The 11,827-nt window shown below is 40.6% G+C and overlaps 1 protein-coding gene across 1 annotated transcript in view; it reads left to right on the top strand.

Annotated features, from left to right (window-relative positions):
- The window catches only part of LOC107730476 (dysbindin), a 27,465-nt gene that overhangs the window by 9,136 nt on the left and 6,502 nt on the right, over positions 1-11,827 (top strand). The window lies entirely within an intron of this gene.

Below are 11,827 nucleotides of genomic sequence, written 5' to 3'. Positions count from 1 at the left end.
AAGCTGTTGATCCACTGACAGACGGAGGTGGGCACGGAGAGCTGAGTTAGTTTGGGCAGGAGGAGGTTTGGGATGTTTTGGGATTTGGCAAAATTTGGGGCATGTGGAAGCATTTGTTGTTTCGGTTTCTTCTTCACTTGTGTTTTTTGGAAATTCTGTACAGAAGATGTGTAATAGCGCCCCCTACCGTATACCAATGAAAACATGGATTCTCGGAGCTCAAGTATAGCTCAAATATATTTAGACTTTTTCTAAGTATAAGTCAAGTATACTTAAATGTCATTTTAAGTATATTTCTGAGAAGTACATAAAAGTAGACTGAAAGTATACTTTCCTATTTCAAGTTTAAAAGAAGTATACTAATAGCACACTTGAATAAACTTATTTTTCGTAAGGGTATAGCTGATTGATTAACTTCACACACTGTTATTGATCTGAACTAAACCAAACACTGAACTGACTAATGGCACAGCAGAATCTGAATATTTCCAGTTTAATCACTGTGTGTCACAGTGCACACAGCGGGGAGGAACAAGGAACACGGAGATGAGGAATAACTCAAATTAACAGGCTTTAATCCATCCCAACAGAGGCAAGACAAGGCAGGGCTGAGACACACAGGAACACAAGGAACGTAATGAGTAGACCAGACAAAAGGGGAACTGAACAGGCAGGAACTTAAATGCAAGGGTAATTAATAGAACACAGCTGAACGAAATCTTAGTAAAACTAAACAAGGACAGGAAAATGTCCAAATATGGGCATAAGAGGGAGGGAAACACAAGACACAAGACACAAGACACAAGACTGACACTGTGAAGCTGCTTTGACACAATCTGTATTGTGTAAAGTGCTTAAGAAATAAAGGTAACTTGACTTGACCTGACGTGCTACTCTACATGAAAGTAAATGAAGAAAAATAAAATAATTGTAAAATTAAACAATAACATTTTGATCAAAACAATCTTTGTCCGGCATCAGAATGTTGCTGTTGTATTTTAAAAATAAATGGTAGCCTACAATTAAACAGTGCATATATTTTTCTCAGTAACTTTCATGTTTTCTGTTTTGATCTTGTATCTGTTAGATATATTTCAGATTGGTGTTTTTCTACCTCTTTGCATTCTGCTCTACAGCAAATTTAACTCAATGCACTGTGCTGTTCCCATAAGCTCCAGCCAACTGTCAATCAAAATAAACTATATATGGTGGCTAGGTTGTGTTGCCAGGGTCAGTGGTTGGTTTTAGGAGCGTTCCTATATGGTTGCTAGGGTGTTCTAGGTCTCTAGGTCAGGGGTCTCCAACCTTTTTGAAGACCGGGACGCACCAAGCTGACTTCAGAGAACTATGTTGATAACTATCTTCATTTTAAGTGGCTCATGTTGTTATGAAAATATTTGCACATTGTAATGTTTGGGAAAGATCACATAACCGCCTTCATTTACTTGCTCGTTTTCATCACTTTCACTTTAATTCCTGAGCACTGACTCGCTAAACTGAGCATCCAATCAGCATTCTCACTCTCGCCGACTGCCCTGGCGCCAATTCAACATGTTGTATTGGGCAAACTGCTGCTGACGTGAGCCCAACGAGAGCCGACGAGTTTTGACACCAGTCTAAACTAGCCTGACAGACGCTACCGACGGCTGACCGTCAGCATGGTGTGTCCTGGCCTTTACACCACAGACTGGTTACGTTTTGAAAATATTCTCGCTGACCGGCTGGAGGGGGGTGGCACTCCATAGTAATCGCATATAGCAAACGAAAATACATAATGATTAGAACAATTATTACGCACAATAAATATGTTGAGTAAATATGAGTGTCATATCTATACACATTTTTTTCCCAGAACGATCTTGCGACCTAGTAGCAACTGTTCCACGGCCCGGTAATGGGTCAAGACCCTGTGGCAGGGGGCCTCTGTTCTAGGTGGTTGCAAGAGTGTTGCTAAAGTTTTGAAGTGTTTTTTTAGCATGATGGTTTCTAAAGCAAGGGCAGTTGAGCCTCCTTCCTGTATAGTTCAACTACAACCCTAAATTTAAGAGTAAATTTAATCAATATATTCAGGATTCACTTGTAAATAACAGGCAGGCATGTTGAAGCAGGGTTGGAACTGTCTGCAGGAAGGTAGCCCTCTGGGAGCAGGGGTCCGCTGCCTCTATTCTAGGGTGTACTTAGATGGTTGCTTTGAGTGTTCTTTGTATTTTTTAATGGCACAGGTCAAAAGAACCACAAACTTAAACTCATAAGATTTTGAGGATTGAAAGTATTGTAAAAGTTGACAATTTCATATGAATTTATTCAGTCTAACTCTATGACAGTTTGAGCAATTTGTTGGTGAAACATCACCATGTAGGTCCACACCTATAAACATAACCCTCAGAGGGGCCAGATTCTATTCCAGAAGTATTCTTAATTTTATTAAATGTGCTCTTGTTGTCTATTTCAAATACACGTATAAAAACTGTGCTTTAAATTAATTCAATAAAAAGCCACTTAAATGCACTTAAAGATAATCACTTTATGTGACTGTTAAAAGCATACTTTGTAATAATGTTAAACGTTTTACTTTAATGACTTTTATTGTGCTTTAAAGAGGTATACTTATTTTACATACTATCATACTAAAGCACATGCAAAGTACTTTATCATAATCTTCCCTGTAGTGCGTTCTTTGATATTTCATTTTTAAAAATGTACTAAACTGCAACTTCATCATTACAAATGTGTAACTACAAATATATGACAAGCACGTTTCAATGGAAATGAAGTATATTTTACTTTACCATAAATGCCTGTCAGTATATTGCAGTACATATTAAAATTGTGTTCTTATCATGGTCAAAAACTGCACTCTTCAGTTCAACTGTTTGCATTTAATATAAATTTAAACTAATATATATTTTCATTAAATTGTAAATAACATGTAGTTAAATGTCTGAAAAGTATATTCTTTTAAAGTATATTATTTCCATAAGTATTCTTTATACTAAAGTGTTCTTCTTTTTCACAAGGGTTGTTATGAGAGTGTGCTGGACTTGGACACACATTCTAAGTTTGATCGCTTAGAAAAACAAGCTGCATGATTAGAGTTATCATTTATGTCCATACAACAGTATTTGCATTAGCACACACCAAAAATAAAATTAAGAGAACATAAAATGTATGTAGTTATTGCTGCCTACAAATTGATATGTGACCGACAGGTCAGGAACATTCATGAGCTCTGCCAGTTCTGCCAGCTGACCTGAATAAACACCCTGCCCACTGCACTGGCAGTGCAACAGTGGGCAGCAAAATATTGTTTTCTAAGGACAATAGCTCAGTCAAATCACATTTTCCCTGACTTGCTCCTTTCTCGATCACGTCAGAGAAAATGCGATTTGACTGGAAGGGAATGCCAGAGAATAAAACACACACTGTAGCTGCACCCCTGAGCAAAGCACTTAACCCTGTGTTATTTCAGAAGCATCAAGTGATCGTTTTATTTTCACAACCATGCACACACGCAAATATGCGCATGGCAGATGTCAAGGACGGAGCCATAGCACCACAGTTATGCAATATCCATTCATGGCAAGTCTGTCGAGTTTTAAACGCCTCAACCTTCTCAACCTTTTATATAAACACTGGCGTACGCTTTTAAATATTAAACTTGGACAAGGTCATGGAAGAATGGAAGAGGAGATCCCTGCAGGGTTCAAAGAGGCTAATTGAAGTTTACATGTTGAATGCTTTGACATTTGGATATTAGAATGCCACTGTAGGTGAAGGCAATATTTTAGTCCTGCTGTGTCCCTGCTACAATCTTAGTTTGTCTCTGCAGGATTAAAGGAATGTGCTACTTACCCCTCCATTTTTTTTTGGTTAAAAGTTATACAAAATCAATTATTGAGCAAGTATATAACCAATCAGTGTTCAAAACTATGTCCTTACCTTAGCCTGATTCACAACGGTGAGCCTGTAATGCTGTTCCCCTTCAGGAACTCGAGCTGCGTCGGAAACGCTTTGGGAACGCCCCCAGCGTGACCATGCTCTGAATCACATGTGAAATCAGTCCAATAGATGGGCGAGACGTCATGGGCGGGTGATGTTGCGACCAGGAAGCTATAAAAGCATGTGCGGTGGAAGCGGCGTCAGCTTTTTGTCATTCAGCAAGCGCTCTGTGTGTGTGTCAGTCGCTATCTGTTTGTGAGTCTTATTTAGTGTTGTTTGTCCACTTATGCCAAGCTTCAGCAAAAAGAAGCATTTGGGCAAGAGCAGACAGCATTCAGGCTGTGTATTCCTCCCTGCCCGCGCTATATTTCGGGTGGGGACACACACAGTTTGTGTGTTGTCTGCTTGGGAGCGAAGCACGCAGAGTCAGCTCTCATGGCGAGCGTTTGTTACTACCTTGCTTCGCTCTCGGAAGGCTCTCTTTGAGGAGGGAGCCTTCACCGACGTTTCTCGCGGCGCCAGCCCCGCTTTCACCGAGGCTGTAGGGAATGTAGATGGGCGAGTCCCTATCTTCTTCCTCACCTACCAGATCCAGCGCCCGCTCTCGGGGTTCGGAAGCCCGCGCTGCGGTTATTTCCCCCCAGTGAGAGGGCTTGACGCTCCTCCTGTCTTCCTCCGAGGAGGTTGATATGGAGGGCGTTGATGAGCTCGTCAGTTGCACGAGCATCAGTTACACAAGCATATTATGCGTAATATTATAACGAGCAACTTTACTGTGGAGCGGAGCTCACGCAGTCAGCTCTCGGAAATAAGGGGCTGATTGTGCTTCTCCCCGCTGAACGCTCCGCTCCCGCCGGGCACGCTCCGAGGAGTGTGTCCGTGCTTGCGAGCTCGCAGTTCAGTCCCACTATTGCTGAGGCACGGTGGCGATTCAGATCGCGGGGATCGCACATGGATCTAGCGGATGGGTTGGAGACGGCTCGCCCTTTCTCCGCCTGCACTCCCTAGATCCAGCGCTCTCTCTCGAGGCTCGGAAGCCCGCGCTGCGGTTTCTTCCCCCTCTGAGTGAGAGCTCTGCTGCTGCAGCTATTTTTCTCCAAGGAGATTGATATCGTTTGTGTGACCAAGCGGCTTGCGCGCTGCCGAGGCAACTACATGTCAGTGGCCAGTCAGTGGGCAGACACCCCCTAGTTACACGTTTCCTCTACGGTGCGCTGAGGCTAAGGCCTCTGGCCAGAGAAGCTTATACTAAGCGGTGGATCAGGATGCTTTTTCATAGCCTCGAGTCCTCTGATCTACCCTCTCCTTTAGGGGTCAAGACTTCTGAAGTTGGCCTTCGGGACGCTGCGGGATGTGTCAGGTGCCTTCCTGCATTCTGCGCCACTCCTGGCTCCTTTCTCTCGCCTTAGATGTGCTCTTCCACACTAGGCAGGGATTGGTAAGTCTGGCCTCGTGGGCATACTCGTTCCCAAAGCGTTTCTGACGCAGCTCGAGTTCCTGAAGGGGAACATCTCCAGGTTACGAATGTAACCATGGTTCCCCGAGGGAACGAGACGCTGTGTTTCAGTGCCATACTCAGCGCTTGCTTCATTCCTAGAAGCTGACGCCAGTTCCACCGCACATGCTTTTATAGCTTCCTGGTCGCAACATCACCCGCCCATGACGTCTCGCCCATCTATTGGACTGATTTCATATGTGACTCATCATCTAATGGCAACTGGAATAATTAAACTTATAATTTTAGAATGAATTCTAAGGAAAATTAATTAGTTTTTTTGAGGTTTTGAGCTTGAGAACAATTTCTTTCTATGAAATTCAAATGGTAAAACAATTGGAGTTTAAACTGTATCTACATATAATGCTAATGCACACTAAATACACGTAGTCACGCTTGATGTTAAAATGAATAATTTGAGAACAAAGAATAATAATAATAATTTGCACGGTTTGTTGTGATCAGAGCTAAATTTGCGATCGTTAGATTTAATCACCATTGGAAGTGAGATTTATTGTCAAAATTTTTTTTTTCTCTTGGTCAGAACAAAACTGGCAGACATGTTATGTACATGTTTAGATTACATTTTCTGGTGTAACTTCTTATTTCGAACATACTTCCAAGATGTAGTATCTGTAATTCCGAAGTACAGTGAATAGCCACATTGGTGCATTGACTGACAGCCCACACTTATGCCTAAAAAAACATTAGATTCATCTTCGCTGAGGAGCCGTGCCACTGCACAACCCACGTAAAGAAGATAAATCCGCAGATAACTGCAACTGCACTTTTCAAGCAGAGATGGCGACAAAGAGGCAAAACTTACGAACTGCAGTTTTAAGTGGCAGTGCCTTCCCACAGGCATAATATGGACAAAAGTATCAAAAGTATTGGGACACCTGACCATTACACCAACCATTTGAGCATATGTGAGGTCAGGTACTGATGTTGGATGAGAATCTCTGTTCCAGTTCATCCCAAAGGTGTTAAATGGGGTTGAGGACAGAGCACTGTGTGGGCCAGTCAAGTTCTTCTACAAAACTCATTCAGCCATGTCTTTACGGATTGCACTTTGTATACTGTGGCACAGTCATGCTGGAATAGAAAAGGTCCTTCCCCGAACTGTTCTCACAAAGTTGGAAGCACAGCATTGTTCAATGTCTTGATATGCTGAAGCATTAAGACTTCCCTTCACTGCAAGTAAGGGGCCAAGCCCAAACTCTGAAAAACAGCCCCATATCATCAGCCCTCCTCCACCAAACATTACAGTTGGCACAATGCAGTCAGGCAGGTAATATTTTCCTGATATCCACCAAATCCAGCCTGTCAAACAGAGAAGCATGAATCGTCATTCCACAACACATGTTTCCACTGCTCCAGAGTCCAGTGGTTTTATACGTCTGTGGCACTGAGACTAACTGAAACACTTGAATTCAAAAATTAAGTCATGTGTCCCAGTACTTTTGTCCATAGTACAAACACGTACACACACACACACTGGTATTCCTGTCATTATGGGCACTCTCCACAAGCTTAATTGTTTATATACTGTACAAACTGTGTTTTCAATTCCCTTACCCTATCCCTACCCCTAAACCTACCCCTCACACAAAACTACAGGCATTTTTATATTTTCCAAAAAACCTAATTCTGTATGATTTATAACATGTTTTCCTCATGGGGACTGAAAAAAATGTTCCCACAAGGTCAAGATTTACTGGTATTACTATCTTTGTGGTGACATTTGGCCGATAATGTAGGAAATGCCAGGTACACTCACACACAAAACACATGCAAGATTTTCAAGCATTGGAAAATCAAATGGAACAATACAATACTCTGAAATTTTCTATTTGATTATTTTTGCTCATGCATGTTCCCAAATAATATGTACCTTCAACATACTTTGTCTATAAAGTGTAAGAAGTTAAAGAAGTCATAGGGCCCTATTTTAACGATCTAAGTGCAAGCTCTAAAGCGCACGGCGCAGGTGCGCTCAGGGCATGTCTGAATCCACCTTTGCTAGTTTAACGACGGGGAAAATGGTCGGCTCGCCCGGCGCGTGGTCTAAAAGTGTTGTCCCTATTCTCTTAAAGGGGTCATATGATGTTGCTAAAAAGAACTAGGTAGCCTAACTCTGATACATGCAATGACTATCCATTATGACATGTAGGTATTTTTATATTTATGTAGCCTACACAATAATAATCTTTTACATTGTAATCCTTAAATTTTTTATATTTGGCATGTTTGTGTGCTGCTGCGCGTCCCTGTGTGTGTAATAAGCAGAGTGTACGCGTGTTGTGTACCCGCCTATACAAACGCGCTCTTTAAATAACAAAAAAACTACTGCGCCATTGACTTTAGACCAGGGGCCCTATTTTAACGATCTAAGCGCATGGTCTAAAGCGCACGGTGCATAATTTTTAATATTTGGCATGTTTGTGTGCTACTGTGCGTCCCTGTGTGTGTGGACCCACCTATACTAACGCGCTCTTTAAATAACAAAAAACTACTGCGCCATTGACTTTGGTCAGGTTTTTGTTGGTCAATGGCGCAGTCTATTTCAGTTGCCTCAAAATAGCAACACGCCAGCAATGCGCCTGAACACACCTCGTTTTCAGACCAACACACCCATGGGCGCACAAATGGGCGCAAATGCATTTGCCATTTAAACAACTTGGCACAGGACGAGAAAATGCCAACTGCGTCGGGCTGAAACTAGCAAAAAGCACTTGCGTCGCACCTGGCGCCGCATTGCACCGGGTGTATGATAGGGCCCCAGGTTTTAGTTGGTCAATGGCACGGTCTATTTCAATTGCCTCAAAATAGCAATTCGCCAACAATGCGCCTGAACACACCTCGTTTTCAGACCAGCACGCCCATGTGCGCACAAATGGGTGCAAATGCATTTGCTATTTAAACAGCGTGGCACAGGACGTGAAAATGATAACTGTAAAAAAACTAGTAAAAAAAGTAAAAAACTAGTAAAAAATACTTGTGTCGCGCCTGGCGCCGCATTGCGCCGCATTGCGCCGGGTGTATGATAGGGCCCATAAAGTGTAAGAAGTTTTTCATGTGAAAACATGAAAATATACAGTTATTTTTTATTTGAAAAATTGGATTTGATTTAATTGAATTCATTTGCATAAAATACAACGTGAGTTTCAGTCTTCGCAGCAACAGTGCATTTTTCTGCTTGGGCATGCAATTTGCAGACAGCTTTCTTTGCGCATAAAATAACAAACCTATGAGAACGTGCAACAATAATGATGATTCATAGAAATATAGCATAGGCGCCAAAGCTGTTGTGGATCCGCTCATTCGAATCCCTTCGTAACTGGCATAGATTTGCAGAAAATTATAGTTGTTTGGCAAATAAACAACTTAAAGTCATAAGTCACATATGCATTCCCAACACTTTTTATTATGTAAGCTTTATGTTACTCCTCAAATGACAAGAACATTTAATATTTAACCAGTCCCCGAACTTTGATATTTATGCATTAGATATTTATTTTTTATATTTATGGATTGGCTTGTTGAATTGATTCATTGAAATTGACAGTTAGCAAACTTTTTAAATTATATGTTGCAACAACCTCTGATGTCACGCTCTCATTCCTGCAAATAAAAAAAAAAAAGACAAAACTAATGTAAGCACATTACAAAAAGAGAATTAAAATGATTATGTAGCAGGTAAACCATCACAAATATGTATTACCTTTTCAATATACTGGCCACCTGCTTACACACACTGTGCTGAGTCACACAGCACTGTCGGATGGAAACATAAATGGGACATCCAGCTTCCCCTTTGCCCTTTCTGGCTGTGGTGGTCAGCTAGTGCAGATCTGGTAAGTTATTCAGAGTGACAGCGCTGTGGCCCCTGGATGCCTCCCATCGTCCTCACTGCCGCCACCAGGCGAGAGAGAATGACCCCATCTAAACCTTACACAACTGCCTACTGTGGCGGTTTGCCTGTCAAATGTGATGACTCATGAATTCTTTAAACGGAAATGCAGTCATCACAGTCTTACCCAGGCTCTCCAAAAGGTTTTGCTACCCTAGGAACAGAATTTAGATAGTAAAGGGATTCTATTTGTGATCATTCTTTTTGGCAGTGTCTAAAAGGGGTAGTTCACCCAAAAATTAATCTTTCATCGTTCATCATTTACTCACCCTCATGACCCTCAATGGACTAAAACAAAGAGACTTTTTAAAAAATGTCTTTGAAAGTGTTACACAATTGAAAGAAATGCATACAGGTTTGGAGCGATGTGAGACATTTTCTCAAACATGGGTGATGATGGATGATATACACACTGTCTATAATATAAACAAGAGTTGGCAGTTTGTTTTGGAAAGTTACTCATATATATTGTGTGAATGTACATTTTCCAACACCCTATAGATATGGTTAATAAACACTGTACTGAATGCCTGGTCTGTTTTAAAGTTGCACTGGTTCTTTAACCTTATAAAGCCTACTGTATCATATTTAATGCGTGAAATTGTATGGCCTCTAATTTATAAACATGATCAAAACTTGTCCACACATTTTAGTAAATAAAAGGCCTTTTATAATTCTAAAAATGTCCACCTTCAGGTTGTACATCTGTCTTTTTTGTGTGTGAAATTGTTACTTATTTTTTTAAAAGTAAATGTAAGATTAGTGCATAAGTAGTCTGCTATACTGTTATAAACATTTATATTACAAGCTATCAGAAATTCCTATTTCTTGTTGGCCATATAAGTACCAGCACATGCACTGTTTTTGCTCTGTTTAGGTCTCTGAATAAAGCTGAGGTGTTTCTTTTCTCCATGAGTATGACCTCTACATGATCTTATATCATTGTATATGGTTCGTGAAAGCCTGATGAAGGGGTATCAAATATGATTATCAACAAAAATCACATATGCAACTTATATATTGTTGGTCTTGAAAAAAATCAGTGGTCCAGAAAATGCTGGGACAGTGTTCACATGTATCCCTCTCGGACCTGTTCTACAGCACGTCTGATAGCAGCTGAAAATGCCATCAGCTCTCGCAGCACACACACCAGATAATCTTTACATTATTCCTATTTTAGACCAGGTTTAAAAGGCAGATCCAATTATTTCAGGCTCAGCCTGTGCCTTCTAATTATGGTTGAATTGCGGGACACTGTCTCTGTGAGTCTGGATGTATTAATGACTTGTGAAAGGAAAAGAATGCCATTTCCGAACACGTTACAGCCACGGTGCAAGCTTTAGGGCTGTTATTTCAGTTGAGCTGATGTGTGCTCCTGTGTCACTTTTCAAGGACAGTGAAACACAAATGTCAGGCTGAACATGTCATACTGGCAACCCATAATTAGCTCGATTGTTGCTTGTGTGTACTGTAGAGAATCTGTGTAATGAAAAAATACACAATGAATCTGGTCTACTATACTGCCTCTATTAAGTGATTATATTACCGTACTGCATCTGATGAAAGCTGAAATGAAGTGCTTTGCTCAGAACTGGTTGTTCATGGTTTTTATTGGTAGGTTCCTGGGGTCAGGGTGGCAGATGACTCATATTGTCTATTTGGAGATCCTTGTGCATGAGCTACCACACATTGAGAGGTCTCTGTATATAGACCAATGACTAATATCTCTGTTTGCCTGCTTTCATGTTTTCAAATATATGTTTATCGTAATAACAGGACATCTTACTGACTACTAGCCATTAAATAAAGCAGTGGCACCATAGTTTCAAGGTGTCAGTATATGTGTACATGACACAAAGATATATATAAAAAAAAAAAGAATACTGTGATATTATAAATAAATGTGTTTTGATGTGACTTCTTTTAGTGCAGTTTTTTAACCTTTTTTCCCTTTTGAAGATGTTGAAAGCACTCTGGGGACAAAGTATTAGTGATTTTGTCCCTACAGAACCGTAGCTCAGTCAGAAAAACACACAAATGTTTGTATGGCATCCTATACTTAATTGTATTCTGAAGAGTCTAATGCACACTACATTCTAGCTTGTCAAATGAGGCTTAAGTAAAGAAGGTTTAGCAGCCCTGTGAGTAATCAGCCATACTGAATCAACAAGATGTTCATAATATCTCTAACACATTCTCATTTATTCCACAAATGTTTCTTTATTTTGTCTTAGTGCAGCATTTAGTACAGCATGTTCTCATTCTAATTTTGTTACTTTCATCTTCTCTTTTCATTCGGGCACTCTTATTTGTTACTGTATTGGCTGAAATGTACACCACTCAAGACGTTTTGTTAATTTAGAGAAACAACAAAAACTTCGAACCACAGGTCTGAATTTCATTTGTATTAAAAAGATATGAGGTTATGCACATATGAATCGTGTTAGGGTTAGGGTTAGATATGAATGTAAGGAAGCGCA

This window comes from Sinocyclocheilus rhinocerous, unplaced genomic scaffold (genome assembly GCF_001515625.1).
Source record: "Sinocyclocheilus rhinocerous isolate Xijiao unplaced genomic scaffold, SAMN03320098_v1.1 scaffold2323, whole genome shotgun sequence".
NCBI lineage: Eukaryota > Metazoa > Chordata > Actinopteri > Cypriniformes > Cyprinidae > Sinocyclocheilus > Sinocyclocheilus rhinocerous.
This window is presented reverse-complemented; position numbering and strand designations above follow the sequence as displayed.